Genomic DNA, 17136 nt, shown 5'->3' with positions numbered 1-17136 from the left:
CTAAACATTAAAAATAAATAAATTATCAGTGTGTCGCCACACAGCTGAACTTTTCAAAAAGTAAGTGATTTTAGAGGTGCCTCCGTGGCACGGTTGGTTAAGTGTCTGCTCTTGATTTTGGCTCAGGCCATGATCTCACTGTTCATGAGTTCAAACCCCACGTTGGGCTCTGGGCTGACAGTGTGGAGGCTGCTTGGAATTCTCTCTCTCCCTCTCTCTCTGCCCCTTCCCCACTCATGCTCACTCATTCTCTCTCTCTCTCTCTCTCTCTCTCTCTCTCTCTCCCAAAGAAATAAACTTAAAAAAAAATTAAGTGATGCTATATGGAGAAAACAGGTTAGCCTGGGAAAAAACCACTTTAAAAGTGATATCTAGGAGTCGTGAGAGGGGAGAAAAATCGCACAGTCAGGAAACCACATGTGAGCGTGATGGACTCAAGCTGCATCTTCAAGAAACCTAAAATGTGGATGGAAGAGGAAGAGAAAGCAAATTCTAGGGGAGTGGAATGGTTTGCACCAAATATGGAAACAAGAGACCGTAGCCTGTGCCTGGCACCTTTGGACAGCCTTTTTGGCCAGAGAACGGATTTCACTCGGGAGCATAGAGACAAATAAAGTTGAAAAGTTATGTTATATGCTCTTGTTTTTCATTACAATAAGATTCTTCTGGCATCATACAAAACGGCCTATTTCTCTGCATGGTTGCAAGGCCGTTTTGGAAGCTAACGTGAAAACGCTTTGTCCTGGGACCACTCAGTGTCTCCTTTTCACTTATTTCTTCCTGGGTAACAGAGCACAGGCTGCAGGGGAAAGAACAGCCATAGAAACACGACTGGGCCAGGGTGTGGGAAAATGGGACAATGTCTCTCAAGTTTACGAATCGATGCCAGAAGAGAGAAGATATTTCTATGATACTTTAGTCTAAATGACATTTGCTCTGGGTATCTGTTGGTAACCAGATGCCTTTCGGTCTATGCCGGCTTTTGAAACTTCCTTTATGACACTTATCCCAATGTGCTGGGTAAATGTCCTTTTCCCGGTCTGTGTTTCTTCCTAGATGTCTATCGAATGAAAACCACAAAATGTAAGTGATGTGAAAAGGAGAAAAGGGAGTTTTTGCTCCACATCTGAAAAAAAGAACAAAGACACGAACGGTAGGAAAGACCCTGCTTATCAAAGACTCCAAATGCTCCTTCACTTCCTCCCAGCCTTCCTGGAGGGTGGGTTTTCACCCTGTCGCCAGTTCGGAAATGGGTTGTTCCTGGTGATGCTATCATTTTGGGGCCAAGGGATTAAAATTCCAGTGTTTTCCTCCTGTTTCTCTTCTCTTCCAGCAGTGCCTGTAAGAGGTCTGGGGACAAGGAGACGATGGGTCTTAAGATAGAAATAACCCACACATCTGTGAACGTTGCCGAACCCACGAGGGAGTGTGTAAGGGTGAGAAATAATCACTGTTGAGTTTAACCAATGAGATTCTATGGGTTGAGTGTTGCGGCATTAATTATTCTGAAGGACATGCATAGGTTCCTAACCTGTTTAATGCTGGTTTCTCATGCTTCATTCTGAAGAATATTTCGAGTCTTGTTTAGGGCCAAAATAAAGGTTTGCTGAAATGTAAAGTTGCTGGAGAAATTAATGTTTAATTGTTAAGTACCACCTCGCCATCACTTGCACAAAGAGAATAATTATAATCAAAGGGAACCTAAATTTAAAGGTCAAGGCCGAAAATAAACCCATCGGAGGAGACATTTACATGAAGATCATGCAGCCAATATCATACAGGTAAATTGAGATCTTGAACTTCTAATACTCTGCACGTGTCACATAAGTAAACAACAAATAAATCAGCCCTTCAATAATTCACTATGCAGCAATTCCTGTTGATTGGTTCTATGCGTGTTCAAAATATTTTTTGATGTAAATGTAGCCATTATCCACAGTGTATATCCCTACTTTTTTTTTTTCCACAAAAGCCCTTGAATACGGCTATCGCATTGGAATTGGATTCTCTCGTTTTCGATTTTTTTTTTAATTTACATCCAAGTTCGTTAGCATTCAGCATAATCATGATTTCAGGAGTAGATTCCGGTGACCCGTCCTGTCTGCATAACACCCAGTTCGCATCCCAACAAGTGTCCTCCTCTGAATGGGATTCTTTAGATAGTTCTGGCAAGTACATGCAGAGAAGAAATTGGTTTTTGTTTGTTTGTTTGGGTTATTTATTTATTTATTTATTTTTAGAGAGACAGAGAGAGTGCAAGGAGGGGAGGGTCAGGGGAGAGGGAGAGAGAGAATCTCAAGCAGGCTTCACGCCCAGCACAGAGCCCGGCGCAGGGCTGGATCTCACGAACCGCGATATCGTGACCTGAGCTGAAATCAAGAGTCAGATGCTTCACCGACTGAGCCACCCAGGCGCCCGGAGGAATTGTTTTATAAACCTGACGTGTTTTTCCAACGTAGCTGCATTACTTTTGAGTAAAAGGTTTGCTTTTGAGAAAAACTGGGTCATCAGCGCCGTGCGAAGAAAACTATTCATGCCAGAGTTTACTAATCAAAACAAAACAAGCAACCAGGTCCCCCTCTCCACCCTGCCACTGGCAAGAAACCCAACCAGACCAAAAAAAAAAAAAAAAAAAAACAAAAAACAAAAAAAAAAACCGTGTTCTCTGGAGTACATTAAGAAATTCTCTAAAAATCATACGAGGAAATTACTATCGTTTCTCCACCATTATGCTAATTGATATAGCTGTAATCGTTAAACATGATTCCCATGTGACTTTACTGTAAATCGCAAGTAGAACAAGGCTGTAAGATCCAAGGGGCTGTGCAGAAAACGTTAACACAGCAGGCCCAGCAGGACCCTCCAGAGGTCTCCTCCTGCTTGGCCCTCGGATGCTGTCAGGGGATGTGGATCTCAGGAAAGCTCCCCCCACCATTCCTCAATGAGGGTGGTTCACGGGACCGAAACTTTTTATACAAATAATACGTCTTATGTTGAAACTGTTTTCCTTCTGAGAGTAGGGGATTTTGGCCCTTGCCAGCAAAGGGCGTCTACGTGATGGGCCCCCAGGAACCACCCCGGGTGTGAATCTCCAAGGAGCTTCCAGTGTAGACATTACCTGTGTTGTCTCCTCTCGTGGCTGAGGTTCAGAGCATTCCATAGGGAGGATTCTCGGCGACTTGCACCTGTTTTCTCTCGGATTTTGTCCCACGTGCCTTTTCCCTTTCTTGATTCTTCTTTGTGTCTTTTCACTGTAATAAATCATAACCATGAATATGAGGATATGTGGAGCCCTACGACTCCTCCGAGGGACCCCCCAACACAGTGACTGAAATTGCTAAACTCGTGCATCTGTCTGTGTGCTTACTTCTGTTGGTTCTTGTGTACTTACTCAGCTGGAAATAGATGGAAGTTCTGTGAATAAAGAATGAAACGTTCACAGAAAAATAAGACATAATTTATATGGCTTCTGAAAAATAAGGTATGTACAAAACAAGAAATAGAAGTCACAGTTAGGGTTCAAGCTACACATTTGTCTTTAAAATAAACATAAAGGTCTTATTTCATATATCAACTTGTGGTTTTATAATTCTACAAGCAATTACTCTGCTGGAAAAAATGTTTTATAAATATCAAAAGAACAAGGATTGGTTTATAATTCATTTTCAAAATATCCTCATGTGCGTGGGCAATTTCCAAGCTTTTATTTTGCCCACTTCATCTCGTAGCTTACAGGTTCCATAGTCAACTTATTAATTGTATTACAAATTTCTTTAAATCAAAGGAACTGCTATTTTGACTTCAAATGCTTGGTGTCCTTTTTGGCTTTATTTAACTATAATCTACAAATTTGAACTTTGACTTTTGAGTGATTGAAAGACGTAAAAGAATTAACAAAAATGTGTTACTCATCATCCGTTTCTATCACCACATTTTCAGGAGAAAGTTACGAGATGCTGACTGATATGATTGCTCTAAACCTATTCCACGCTGTCGTGTTTTTATGGCTGGTTGGTTATTTTTAATTGTACGTTATGGAGATTTTATTTGCATTTCAGCTGGCAAGTTCCTTAAGTGAAGAACTTTGAGGTATTTTTTATGAATATCACCCGGAATTAAATTAGAAGTACTCAAATAATATTTTAGGTTGTTATTCTAGTAGTAACTTCATATCACATGTTCCAAGGGACATCAGAGCTGTCGATCATGAGAAATTAGACAGAAGGGACTATCATAGAACAGTCCATCCTGAGAGCAAGAGTACAACCTTGCAGAGTAGGACACTCTCTCGTAAAGGCAATAATGTGGGCGGACAGGGGGTGGGTTGGTAGAAGGAAAATTGATGGTTGTAGTTATTAGACTCAATTTGCAAGACTCCTGAAAATTTCCTGTACCTTCTTTTTGGTTCTCACGTTGCTTTGCTTTCTGCATTTTCTGGTTCATCCATGAGTGATCCATCCATGGTCGTGACTCTGGACCATTTCATGAATTTAGCAACTACTATCCTACTCTATTTCGGCAGGACCTTGGGCCCAAGCAGAACCAACATGCTGGAGCTTTGAAACATCACCGAGGCCCCAGGGCGCATGAAGTTGGATTTCTCCGGACTTACCCACCGCCCAGCGAGCCTCAGGGACTACAGCAGATACGTCAGCAGTTCTAGTGCACTGGAGATTTGAGTTAAGGACGACAGTCGGCCCCATCTCCAGGCACTCTGATTTAATTCCAAGGCCTGGCTGAGGATAGGCATTTGTAAAGCCTCTCCAGGTTCTGGGGATGTATAACCAGGAGGAGCCTTGATAGACAGGGTGATCACAAAGCTTGCTGCTCTGATCAGCTTTCTCTAACAACTGTTGGAAAAATGTGTGCATGGTAAAGCAGCTTAAGGCAGATCTCCGAGCACACGGTAGCCAGTGGGGAACTGGGAGATCTGCGCAGCAGTGAGGGGCACAGGCGTGCTGGGCAGGTGCATGGCTTTTGACGAACTTTGGCCTCACTGCTGTGGGATCCTCAGACTTCAGGTCCCACATCTACCCATCAAGCGAGGGTAATACTACTTTCCTCTCAGGTTTGTTGTAAGAGTTAAAAGAGATCAATAAGCGTGAGTATTAGTCTGTAAAATAATCAGTGTTTACGCCAAACATCATTTAGGAATGAGTATAGATGTAACGTAATGCTCTAACTCAGTATCTGCGTTCAGAGGACTAGAGTCTGCGTCCTCAGCCTGTTGCAAAGCTGTGAGATTTTAAGCATGTACTTCAGCCTACCTAAATTTCATTCTTTCTGCAAACGGGTATCACAGGTGTCCTATGAATAAGACCTGAGATATGCATGCTGTGTGTTTATTACCGAACCCCTCACCTGCTACCGGCTGGGTGAGGAAGCTGTCCTTGTTATTTGTATGTGCCCATGACATCGCCTATAATATAGCTTCTGACAGTGTCATGATTATCGACAGCTTAAAGCCCAATGCCCTAAAATCCAAGATTATTTTCGCGATGTTGAGGAATAAAAACTGTAAGAATCAAAGTAACTATTTTTCCGCGCTGTTCCTTTATTTTAGATTTAGTGCTCGTCAAATTGGAAAGAGTGATGCCATTCCTCTATCTGAATACAGTGTGGCGAAATTCACAGAACGTTAGCATGATGCTGAATGCTTGTACCTGTGAGCTCCTTTAGTCTGGGAAGGAAACCTGAGCTAAGTCGGAGCTCCATGTCCTGTGGGGGAAAATTGTGGATATGACTGCAGACTTTGTATTTCGTTTCCTACTGTGTAAAAAGTTAACGTAATTTTACCTAAAACCATAAACCTCAGGTAACCTGATACAAATTATCTTTTAAAACTTGTGGTAAGAAAATGAATAATAAATAAGATGCTTGCTAATGATATTAATACACAAAACATATTTCAACAATACGAAAAGGGATGTTGACATGTGTAAATGACCCATATGAATGAATGGCACGCACAATTCTCGATTTGTGGAAAAATGCTACTTATTCTCTTCGGATATGATAACCACTCTCCCCCATATTTTCTAAGAAAAATGATTATCCTTGGAAATATAGTTTTTGTATCATATTCTTTTCATTTTTGTCCAGCTCAGTCCATCTCACAAAGCTTCAAAATATGTCATTTTATTTCAAAGTAAATAAATATATGCTTACCTATTCACCTTGTAATTATTACAGAAATTACCATTTTTGCATAAATTTAAAAAAGCAATGACCATATACTAACACATCCTATCCGTTAAGAAAGGAAAAATCACTGAACAACTAGAATTTCTTCTTTAATGAAATTAATATTGTGCTACCATTATTTTGATTATTAATCAATTACCAATGATTGTCAGCATCTTAAAATTCAGTAAGGGCTAGTGGAAGGGTGAGGAACATGGCATAGTACCCCTAAGAATTGGATTTAAATCTTGCTTCTCTCAAAGACAAATGTCAACACCGTTTACTTATTTTTAAACCAAATTTCTTAAATGTTTATTTATTTTTGAGATAGAGAGAGACAGAGTGCAGTTGGGGAGGAGCAGAGAGAGAGGGAGACACAGAATCTGAAGCAGGTTCCAGACTCCGAGCTGTCAGCACAGAGCCCGACGCGGGGCTCGAACTCCCCAACTGCGAGATCATGACCTGGGCCAAAGTCGGTCACTCGACCGACTGAGCCACCCGGGTGCCTTTATATCAACACCTTTTAAAAGCAGTTGCTTTTGTGAACATCAGTGTACGTATTTGTAAAGTGTGAGAACTGACCTTGTTCCGTGAAGTGTCTTCCAATAAATAAATCGTTTAATGCAGTTCAGAAAACAGTGAGTAAATATCAGCCATTTATTATGATAAGGCCAGTAGTTTAAGCTTCCTCTTCATATTCAATTGGTCAAGCAATTAGCAATATTTAAGCAATCATTCACCTGTACCAAGCAATTTTATATAGAAAAGGGACCTGTCTTTTAATAAGAAAAATAATTTATGATTAAAGCAACCACTCATAAGAAATCTGCTTAGTAAATTTAAGTTTTCTAAATTTTTATTTTTCCTTATGTGCTCACAATTTCAATAAAGTTTATAGTGTCTCATGTATTTGACTTCCTAAACACATATTATTTTTCATTTCTCATATGTCTTTATGTAATATCTAATTTGCATTGTATACTGGTCTATGAAAGATTCCCAGACTAACACTCATCGTATGCCTCGGGATAAATTGGTCTGGAAATGATTCCCAGTTCCTATTTTCTGGATGCTAACTGAGCACAGTGTTGACAATCCTCAGCATCTTTTTCATTCATCAGTACTCAGCAGTTGAAAGCAGTGATACCCCTGGATGTATTGGTCAAAATCTCTTTCCAGAAAGACCTAAAATTCATCAGTCACATGGGAATTGAACACAATAATGGATATTATTTTCCTATGTTACTACTTGCTTATATTTCCTAATGCAAAAGTAAGATTATTATGGGTAGTAAACTAACAACGAATAAGAAGAGTGGCTTATTGACCTATTTTAGATTTTTATAAGAAAAATATTTTAAGATGTTATCTCCGGCTCTAGAAGACCAGCATTCCCACCAATAACAACTAGAAGAACTGTGAAGGTGACCTTAAGAATCTGTTTAAAGGCATCTGAGCCTGACCAAGGCAGCGCTGATATTAAGGTTAATGTCATAGAGGGAAAGGGTCCCAACTTAGGCAACACTTTTGCCTTTGGGGTATTTGCTGATGTTAAGTAACAGTTGACACTGAGTAGAGAGTTTAGTAATCTCAAGAAGCAGTGTTGGGAGCACAGAAAGATGGAATTCAGGAATCCCCGAGGAGCATGTACCTCAATAAGCATACCACACTTTTAGTTTGGATCCAGTAATGACTACAGTGTAAGAATAAAAGCAAACCTGGTAAGCCAGTTCTCATAAAAACTCAAAGCTACTTTTAATTAGCCGAATTCTTACTTGGTACATGATGATCTGCCCTTATTCTGACTGTTTGCTGTAGATGTATAATTCCTTCTCTGAGCGAAAATAACCACACCTACATTCTTAAATGATCTTTATAATTTTTCAGACACAACCATTATTCATTGGGAAATAGCAATGCACAAGAAATTCAAGAGTTGGCTAAAATCAAAAATAAAGATAACAGTATAAAAAGACCCATAGGATATCACAATATTGCAATTACCAATAACTTAATCATGAGTAATCTAGAATGTCAGGAGAGAATAAAACACTATGAAAAATGATCAAGAGAAATGCTACAAGTGAAAAAACATAAAAACATAAGTTAAGTCAATCAGTAGTTTTAATACTAGTTTAGACACCCTCGGAGAGAGGAATAGTAAACACGAGATAAGTCAGAAGAAAACACGCACATCGAGGAATAGAGATAAAAGCCTGAAATATACAGAAAGAAATGGAAGGTATAACAAAAAAGATCTCAAACAACTGTGTTTGGAATTTGAAGAAAGAGGAGAGAGAAAAAATGAGATCAAAGCAATATTTGGAGACGTAATGAATGAAATTTTTCCTCCCAAATATTAAAAACTCCACAATAAGCTCTATAACCCCAAGCACTGTAAATATAAAGAAAACAAAGAATCCTAAAAGCATCTACAGAAAGACTGCCTTCAAAGAACAGGCGACTTCTCAACAGATAGAGGAAACTGAAGGAAATGGATAGATCAAAGTACCTCAAAGACGAAAACATTGTCAATTCAAAATTCTATACGTGGCAAAACTGTCCTCAAAAAAGGAAGTAAAAATGAGGTTTAATGAACAGCAGACTTGCCTTAAAAGAAAAAAAGAGTTCTTCAGAAAGAAGAAAAATGATCCCAGATGGAGGTATGGATATGAAACAAAGAATACAGGGACACTTGGGTGGCTCGGTCAGTCAAGCATCTGTCTCTTGATTTCATCTCAGGTCATGATCTCAGGGTCGTGGGATCTAGCCCCATGCTGGGCTCGGTGCTATAAAGATAGAAGGTGAAAATAAACATATTGCAAAAGATGTAAGTTGCAAATATGAACCAAAGGAAAGCTGGGAACACTATGCAAACAACAAATTCAGTATTCTTTAATTTCTTTAACATATATTTAGTTTTGAGAGACAGAGAGAAACCGAGCACAAGTGCGGGAGGGGCAGAGAGAGAGGGAGACACAGAATCCGAAGCAGGCTCCAGGCTCTGAGCTGTCAACACAGAGCCTGACACGGAGCTCGAACCCACCAACCAGGAGATCATGAGCGGAGCTGAAGTCAGATGCTTTTACAGACTGAACCACCCAGGTGTCTACAAATTCAGTATTCTGTAAGAAGAGAGATATTATTGAGATCGAGACCATTCAAAATATGAAAGGATCAATACATCAGAACCAGGTAAGAAGTCTAAATGTGTTTGCATCTAGTAATATAGCCACCTGAAATTAAAGGTCTCTGAGCAAGTGACTCGTCAACTTTAAAATGGAATTTCGTGTAATTGTACTAAACTACAATTTAACCTTTTGACTACATCTAATCTAATACTACAGGAAAAGAATCATTCATCCGTTTCAGTGACTGTCAACTAATGAAACAATTTGAAAAAAATTAAAATCGATGAAGTTCATATCATTTCTCCTTCCGTTCTATAGTTGCGACTCTGTGCAGGAATTTTCATTATGCCGTCATTTTAATAACATAGCGATGCTTTCTGTGGGATGTAGACTCTCTGCCACTATTGTTTCTAGTATATAAAAATAACTAATATTAAAGATAATAAAATTAAAAGCAATTTCTGTATTGTGTCTACATTTTCAATTATAGGGAAGTTTTGAGAGATTTTTAAAAGTTACTTAGTGGGGTGGCTATGTTATTTAAACCTTGTCAGGGATGATTTCTTTTCTTTTCTTTTAATTTTTTTTTAACCTTTATTTATTTTTGAGACAGAGAGAGACAGAGCATGAACAGGGGAGGGTCAGAGAGAGAGGGAGACACAGAATCTGAAACAGACTCCAGGCTCTGAGCCATCAGCACAGAGCCCGACGCGGGGCTTGAACTCACGAACCGCGAGATCATGACCTGAGCCGAAGTCGGACGCTTAGCCAACTGAGCCACCCAGGCGCCCCAAGGATGATTTATTTTCATGCTAGAAAGATTTCAGTCAGGAAGTTATGAACTGTTATGCAAATTGTAAATCAGTAACGTTTACCGAAGACGATAGTAAGAGAATATGGACACGCCCTCCTGGTGTCTCTTGTTCCTCATCGCACAGATTTTAGTGCCACACTGTGCTCCAGGCAGGGGTCTTGGGCTGTCAAGACCTCTCCCCTGTGGCCCATCCGGACTTGCCTGACTTCAGACCTTGACCTCCTCTCTTCCGTCACAGGACTTATGCAGTCTTGTGCTTCTGAATCTGGATAGCTAGTTTTGTAGCTGGCACATAAACTATGGCTTTTTAGAGGGCTATAGGTTTGAAACATACTTTTCAAGTTATAATTTCAAGTATTAAATATTCTCCCCGCTGAAAATAGTGATTCATAAAGAAAATAATGATAAAAATGCTGTTAATTTTAAGATGTTAACAGATTTTTCACGCCCAGAATGCTCATAACCAATTTTTAATAGATATTCAGTGATTTCAGTGAGTGGTGGTGTCACTTCATTGTCTGTTACTTTGCTTATGAATAAAATGCTGTTTTCCGTTGATATATTGATATATTATCAATTTCTTTTGCTAGGCATTGAAAGAAACAAACATGAGAGAGAAACATGAATCAGCACTTGACTTGGCCCAATCAAATAAAAGGCTCTCCTCCCAAAGATATGCTTTGATTATTGTTCAGTGACATAAACTGAACTTTCCAGAAGTTTTTGCAGAACATGGTAGAAATGCATTTCCACGCTGCCAAAATAAGGGCGGCAATTCTTTCTTTGCTTATTTGTTTATTACATAGAATAGGTGGTAACACACCTTGTATGATTTTAGCGACCTTATTAAGCAATAATATTTTGCCTTCTTTCTTTTTCTTGGATATTCCTATAGACTAACGCCTCATTCCTTTGTTTAAAGAGCTCACGTTCTCTGTAAAAAGTAGTCTGCATGTGAGTGTTGAGTGTGGCGTGATTCATACAAAGAGAAAAAAGAGAGATGTCGTATATTTTCTATACACACTGAAATTAATTTGAGACGAGTTAACATATACAAGCACGGCTTCTCAAAGTTCTGCATGGGCACCTCCAGTATGTCTGGGGACCCTAGGCTGTAAAAACCCATGGTAAAAAAAAAAAAGCCCACAGAAATCATTTGTACACCTTTCTTTAATCATAAAATTAGTGAGAATCTGTTATTGCTTTGATACTTTTTATTTTCCACTACAGACAAACATATTTTTTGTTGTTTCCTATAGACTTAAGAGAAGAACTCAATATTGTTTGTTTAGTCTTTGAAAGAACAGAGACCATTAATGTGATGCTCATTGGCTTATAAATATCTAATTGTAGTGTTTTTTTGCAGTCAATTTTACATTTATACTTATTTATTAATGTTTTTGGGGGGGTGAAATTCTTTTGGGGGCAACTCTGAGCAAATTAAAACTGCTACACTTTAATAGGAAATATATAGCCATATGGCGGACAACCATGCGAAATGACTCATGGTCAATTATAACAAGGATGTGACACATGGTCCTACTTACAAAAAGATAACAGGATTATTTTCCAAGTTGTGGTATTTGAAACTGAAATTGAAGAAGAGCAGAAAAGAAGTGAGATGTAGATTTTAATCAGTCATTAAAGAGTTATATTTGGGATGATTCGGATGCTGTATATAGTACAGAACCCAACTTAGAATCAGTCTGCAGGTCTCTTCGTCATGCGTTTAATGAGTTTCTCTGGCTTCTTTGTTGATGGTAATGCTCATGTAGCTACAGAATGATGACAAAATGGCGGCTGTCATTGGAAATGATCTTTTGAGTTTTTATCATCTCTTACGCAGTTGGAACGTGAGGGCTCTTTCAGTCCAGATCACCTGCTACTGGCCACAATTCTTTTTGCGGCCCTACTGAATAAAAAGAGAGCAAAAAGCTAACATATGCTTTCTTCTTCTTCTTCTTCTTCTTCTTCTTCTTCTTTTTTCCAGGAACAACATCACCTTGTACAAGTCTGTATATTCAAAGCCATGGATTCGTCATTTTTTCTAAGAATGCCATAAAATTATCAAGTTATGTTATAATGATGACTCTGTTCAACTCATCACGACACCGAAAGAAGGAGCATATTGATGAAAATGCTAAGAACGTATCAACCAAGACCAAGATCAAGTGCAATGAATGGAGCGCATGTCATTTAAATACATGGCAGATATTTATACAGAGGGCCTCCTACCTGTAGGTAGAGGGGAGACACGTGTGATCAAGACAGCTCCTATAAAAGAGAACAATTTTCAATCATAGAATAGAATAGAAATTCCAGGCTTCAGAAGACATAAATAAAAGAATGTTCCCTAAAGAAGGTTAACTTTAAGACAGATTATTAGTGAAGAGTAATAATTAGCCGAGGGAAGACGGTAACAGTGGGATGGGAACCAACTGAGGCTCTGGTACAAGTTTTATAATAGTGTTAGTCATAATGATAATAGCTAAAACTTACATACCACCTACAATATATACTGGGTGCTTTTTAAGTACTTTTCTTAAGTTATCTTACCTAGTGCTCACGAAACTTTATGAAGGAAGGTACTATTACTGCATCCATATTGTGGATAAGGAAGCTAAAGCCCAGTGATGTTAATTAACCTCCACAAATCACACAGCTAGTATTTGGTGGAGCCAGGAGTCTTACTGAGTCTTACTATGGCCATTGTCTTAAAGCAGAAACCTTTCTGGAGTGTCAAAAAACCTTTAATCATGACACCTGTTGGGGTACCTGGGTGGCTCAGTCGGTTAAGCGTCCGACTTCAGCTCATGTCACGATCTCGTGGTCCGTGAGTTCGAGCCCCGGGTCAGGCTCTGCATTGACAGCTCGGAGCCTGGAGTCTGCTTCGGATTTCTCTCTCTCTCTCTCTGGCCCTCCCCCGCTTGTGCTCTGTCTCCCGAAAATAAATAATAAAAAACGTTAAAGGGTTTAAAAAAAGACTCATATATATCCCTCCTTTGTCATGAGAAGGCACATTTCCAATAAAGTCTTGCTTTTTATGCTAGTTTCGAACGTTTCATATATTTATATTGTTTTTATTATCTGTATACCACTAATTATTATGATACAACAGTTAAGAAGAAAAAATTAATAATTTAGGGTCACAAGAAGATTTTAAATTGTGTGTACATATACATATGCATATGTATATATACATACATAAGTGGAAAGATACTATAGATGTTGAGTGAAATATTTTTAGAAATCGGGGTGCCTGGGTGGCGCAGTCGGTTAAGCGTCCGACTTCAGCCAGGTCACGATCTCGCGGTCTGTGAGTTCGAGCCCCACGTCAGGCTCTGGGCTGATGGCTCAGAGCCTGGAGCCTGCTTCCGATTCTGTGTCTCCCTCTCTCTCTGCCCCTCCCCCGTTCATGCTCTCTCTCTCTCTGTCCCAAAAATAAATAAAAGTTGAAAAAAAATTAAAAAAAAATATTTTTAGAAATCAAAGCATACTATATTAGGATGGGATACTGTGGGGAAGGTGAAATACATTCAGAAGTTCAGAGAGGGAAATGCAACGATGTAAAATTCACAGCTGTTAATGAGGGTATTTTATTCTTTTTTTTTTTTTTAATGGGCTCTGGTGGGCATTGAATGACATTGGTGTTTATAATCTATAGCATATATTTAGGTGAGATAAAGTAGCTGTGGTTCTTAATGGCATCTTTTACAATATTACAAAATACATCCTTTATAACTATTTAAACTCGTGATGAAAACCTAAGATGCCGATTTAAAATGAGAGGTGAGGGGCACCTGGGTGGCTCAGTCGGTCCAGCACCCGACTTCGGCTCAGGTCATGACCTTGTGGTTCATGGGTTCAAGCCCCATGTCGGGATCTGTGCTGACAGCTCAGAGCCTGGAGCTGCTTTGGAATCTGTGACTCCCTCTCTCTCTGCCCCTCCCCTGCTTATGCTCTGTCTCTCTCTGTCTCTCAAAAATAAATAAACATTTAAAGAAAAAAAGAGAGAGGTGATACTCAAGTACTTAGTAAAAAAAAAAAAAAAAAAACACACACACACACACAAAAAGATGTGCTTTCTCTCCCAAATGTGGAAATTGTGTTCTTCCTGCCTCTTTCCTTCACACTGAAGAAAAACGAGATGCCCTCCCATGCGGCCCCCTCCAAGGGAAGGTCACAAATCACCAACCAGCAGGTGTTAGGAAGAACGAATTGCTTGTGAAGTTACAGGTATGAAAAATTAATTGAAAAATGGTTAAATTACGAAATGTTTTGGATACCTGTATCTTTGCAGGACACATTCAGGTTCTTAGGAATGATTCACGCGCGCTCATGGGACATTTTAACAAATACGTTTTCAGAAGAAAAGACCCAGGCTAGACCTGTTCTCCCTTTCCTTTTCACTTAAGTTCAGCAGTGGAAGTCACTTAGGAAAAGTGTTTGGAAACGTATCTTCTGAGATTGTTAGGAGCTTCAGAATGTCCGTGGTCTGGCCAGCTGCCACGGCAGTGTTCCCGATTCAGATGAAAATGAGTTATGTAGGAGGCGCTAACCCAGGGTGACTTGGGAATGCTAATTCTGTCAAATTGGGGGCTCCGGAGAGTTAAGTACACTCTACAAGCCCCTGTCAGGGTGACACATCTGTCAATTTGCTTTATGCCATGATTCTAGAAGTTATTGTTGCTTTCCAACCGTGCAAAACTTCGTCTGTGTGTGTTCCTTTCACCCCGCCTCATGGCGGAGAGAGGGACTAATCCCCAGGGAATGGAAACGCTTCTCCAAGCCACTGTCTTTTTATGTTTTCCCACGTGTACCTTAGGTGAAAACAAAACTAGACCAAAAAAAAAAAAAAAAAAGGTAAAAACTTGAAAGTTCAGATTTCAAACTTTCTGAAAGCAAAAGTGAGCCTCCGCCTGGCGTGGGATTGACAAAGGACGCTCTGAGAAGGAGACAGCGGCATCGGGGTCACCTGGAATGTGTTCACAACACAAATTCTAGGGCCCAGAACGACTGAGTTAAAGTCTCTGGAGGGGCGCCTGGGTGGCTCGGTCGATTAAGTGTGGGACTCTTGGTTTCAGCTGAGGTCACGATCTGATCTTGAGGGTTTGTGAGTTCGAGCCCCACGTGGGGCTCTGCGCAGCCAGTGTGGAGCCTGCTTGGGATTCTCTCTTTCTCTCCCTCTCTGCCCCTTCTCCGCTCCTGCTATCTCTGTCTCTCTCAAAATAAATAAAGAAAGTTAAAAAAAAAAAGTCTCTGGGTTGGGGCCCAGAAGTGGGTGTTTTCGCCAGCCCTCCACGCGAATCAGATACACACTGAATTTTGGGAACTGCTGGGCTGGAGTAATGCCCCGGCTCGTCTGAGAGATCAAAGCCTGGTTTGAATCCCACCCCCAGCACTCACTGTACACAGGGCATCTGCTCATTTACTTTTCTCCTCTCAGTCTCAGTCTGATACCCATACATTGCACAGGATATTGACTAAGATGACATTCTTACAGAGAAGAAGGGGCAAAACACCTCTTAGAAGGTACCGTTTGCTTCTCGGTCCCGGAAACCGAAGTGCCATACGATGGGAGGGGGGAAAATGGAAAATACTTGGAGCCTTAGGACAGCAGACACTGTGAGCAGCGCCAGATTTGGGCTGACATACGCATCGTGAGAAAGAGAGTTGCTCCTGCTGGCTGTTTTTCACAGATCGCCAGCAACCCACCCACCCATGCTAAAGGAGTGGTACGTTTCCCAAAATCGAGCCTGGCGAGTTTTCCCAACCTGTCAGGTGCGTCCCCTGAAAACCACATGGAGATGAATGGAGCTTCAACGTGTTGTGAGCATTTAACATTCACTGCTCCTCCCATGTGCTCGTCGTAAAGAGCACTGAATCAGTTAAATTAGTGACTATTTTGGAGTGGTGAGTCAGTGTGGGAGTCTAACAGCTATTCTCTGTTAGTGACTGTTAACTTTAAGAGAAAAGGTCCCCTTCTTGGAACAAACAGATGATGTTTTCAGAGACAAGACGTTGAGGAGATGGGATGTCTCTTCTGTCCTGAAGGGAGAGCTTCCCAAATCAACCTGGTGTCCTTCAGGAATGCACGCAGAGAACCCATCAGAGAAGCTTCCTTATGACTCTAGCTAATATTTGACCTGCCTGCTCTCACCCTCCCTTTCCCTCCTTTATTTTTCCTTATAGCATCGATCGTTCGATACCTGACCTTTGAAATATGCATTGCCAGATACGTGAGTTCTACAAAGAAAGGATTCTGCGTGTTTGTTCACTGCTGTATCCTCCGCACTTAGAAACGTGCCTCAATAGAGTGGCTGCTCAATAGACAAATATTTGTTGGGTGAATGAATTATTCTCTTTGCTATTTTCATCACTATATGATCATCAACACACATTTTCAATATAGTTTTTCATCAGAAGCTAAATGTCCTTGCCCCTTAAGTTCTATTTTGAACAGCAACGATCCCAATAACTACATTATCAGAAGCCTATCGTCCCTATGTGATGAAGAGTGAAGTATCCCTTCTTAGCTAGAATTTAACACTGCAGGCCATTTTCCTTTCTGTTTTTAAAAAATGTTTTTAACGTTTATTTACTTTTGAGAGAGAGACAGAGAGCGAGTGAGCAGGGGAGAGACAGAGAGAAGAGACACAGATTCCGAAGCAGGCTCCAGGCTCTGAGCTGTCAGCACAGAGTCCGATGCCGGACCGGAATCCACAAACCATGAGATTGTGACCCGAGCTCAAGTCAGACGCTTCAGTGACCGAGACACCCAGGGCCCCATTTTCCTTTCTATCGGAAGCACTACAAAACAGCAACTTAAGACTTAGGCCTCTGTTTCCATGTCATTCTTTTCTTTTCATGTTCGACATTTAAAACATAGCGAATGAAAGTACGCGATGACACTTGAAAATACAGGAGAAGAAGATTGTTTAGCTTGCTACGGTAAATTTCTTTTTTTTTTTCTTTTCTTACTATGGTAAATTTCGATTTGGAATAAGA

The sequence above is a fragment of the Felis catus genome, chromosome D3, assembly GCF_018350175.1.
Source record: "Felis catus isolate Fca126 chromosome D3, F.catus_Fca126_mat1.0, whole genome shotgun sequence".
NCBI lineage: Eukaryota > Metazoa > Chordata > Mammalia > Carnivora > Felidae > Felis > Felis catus.
This window is presented reverse-complemented; position numbering follows the sequence as displayed.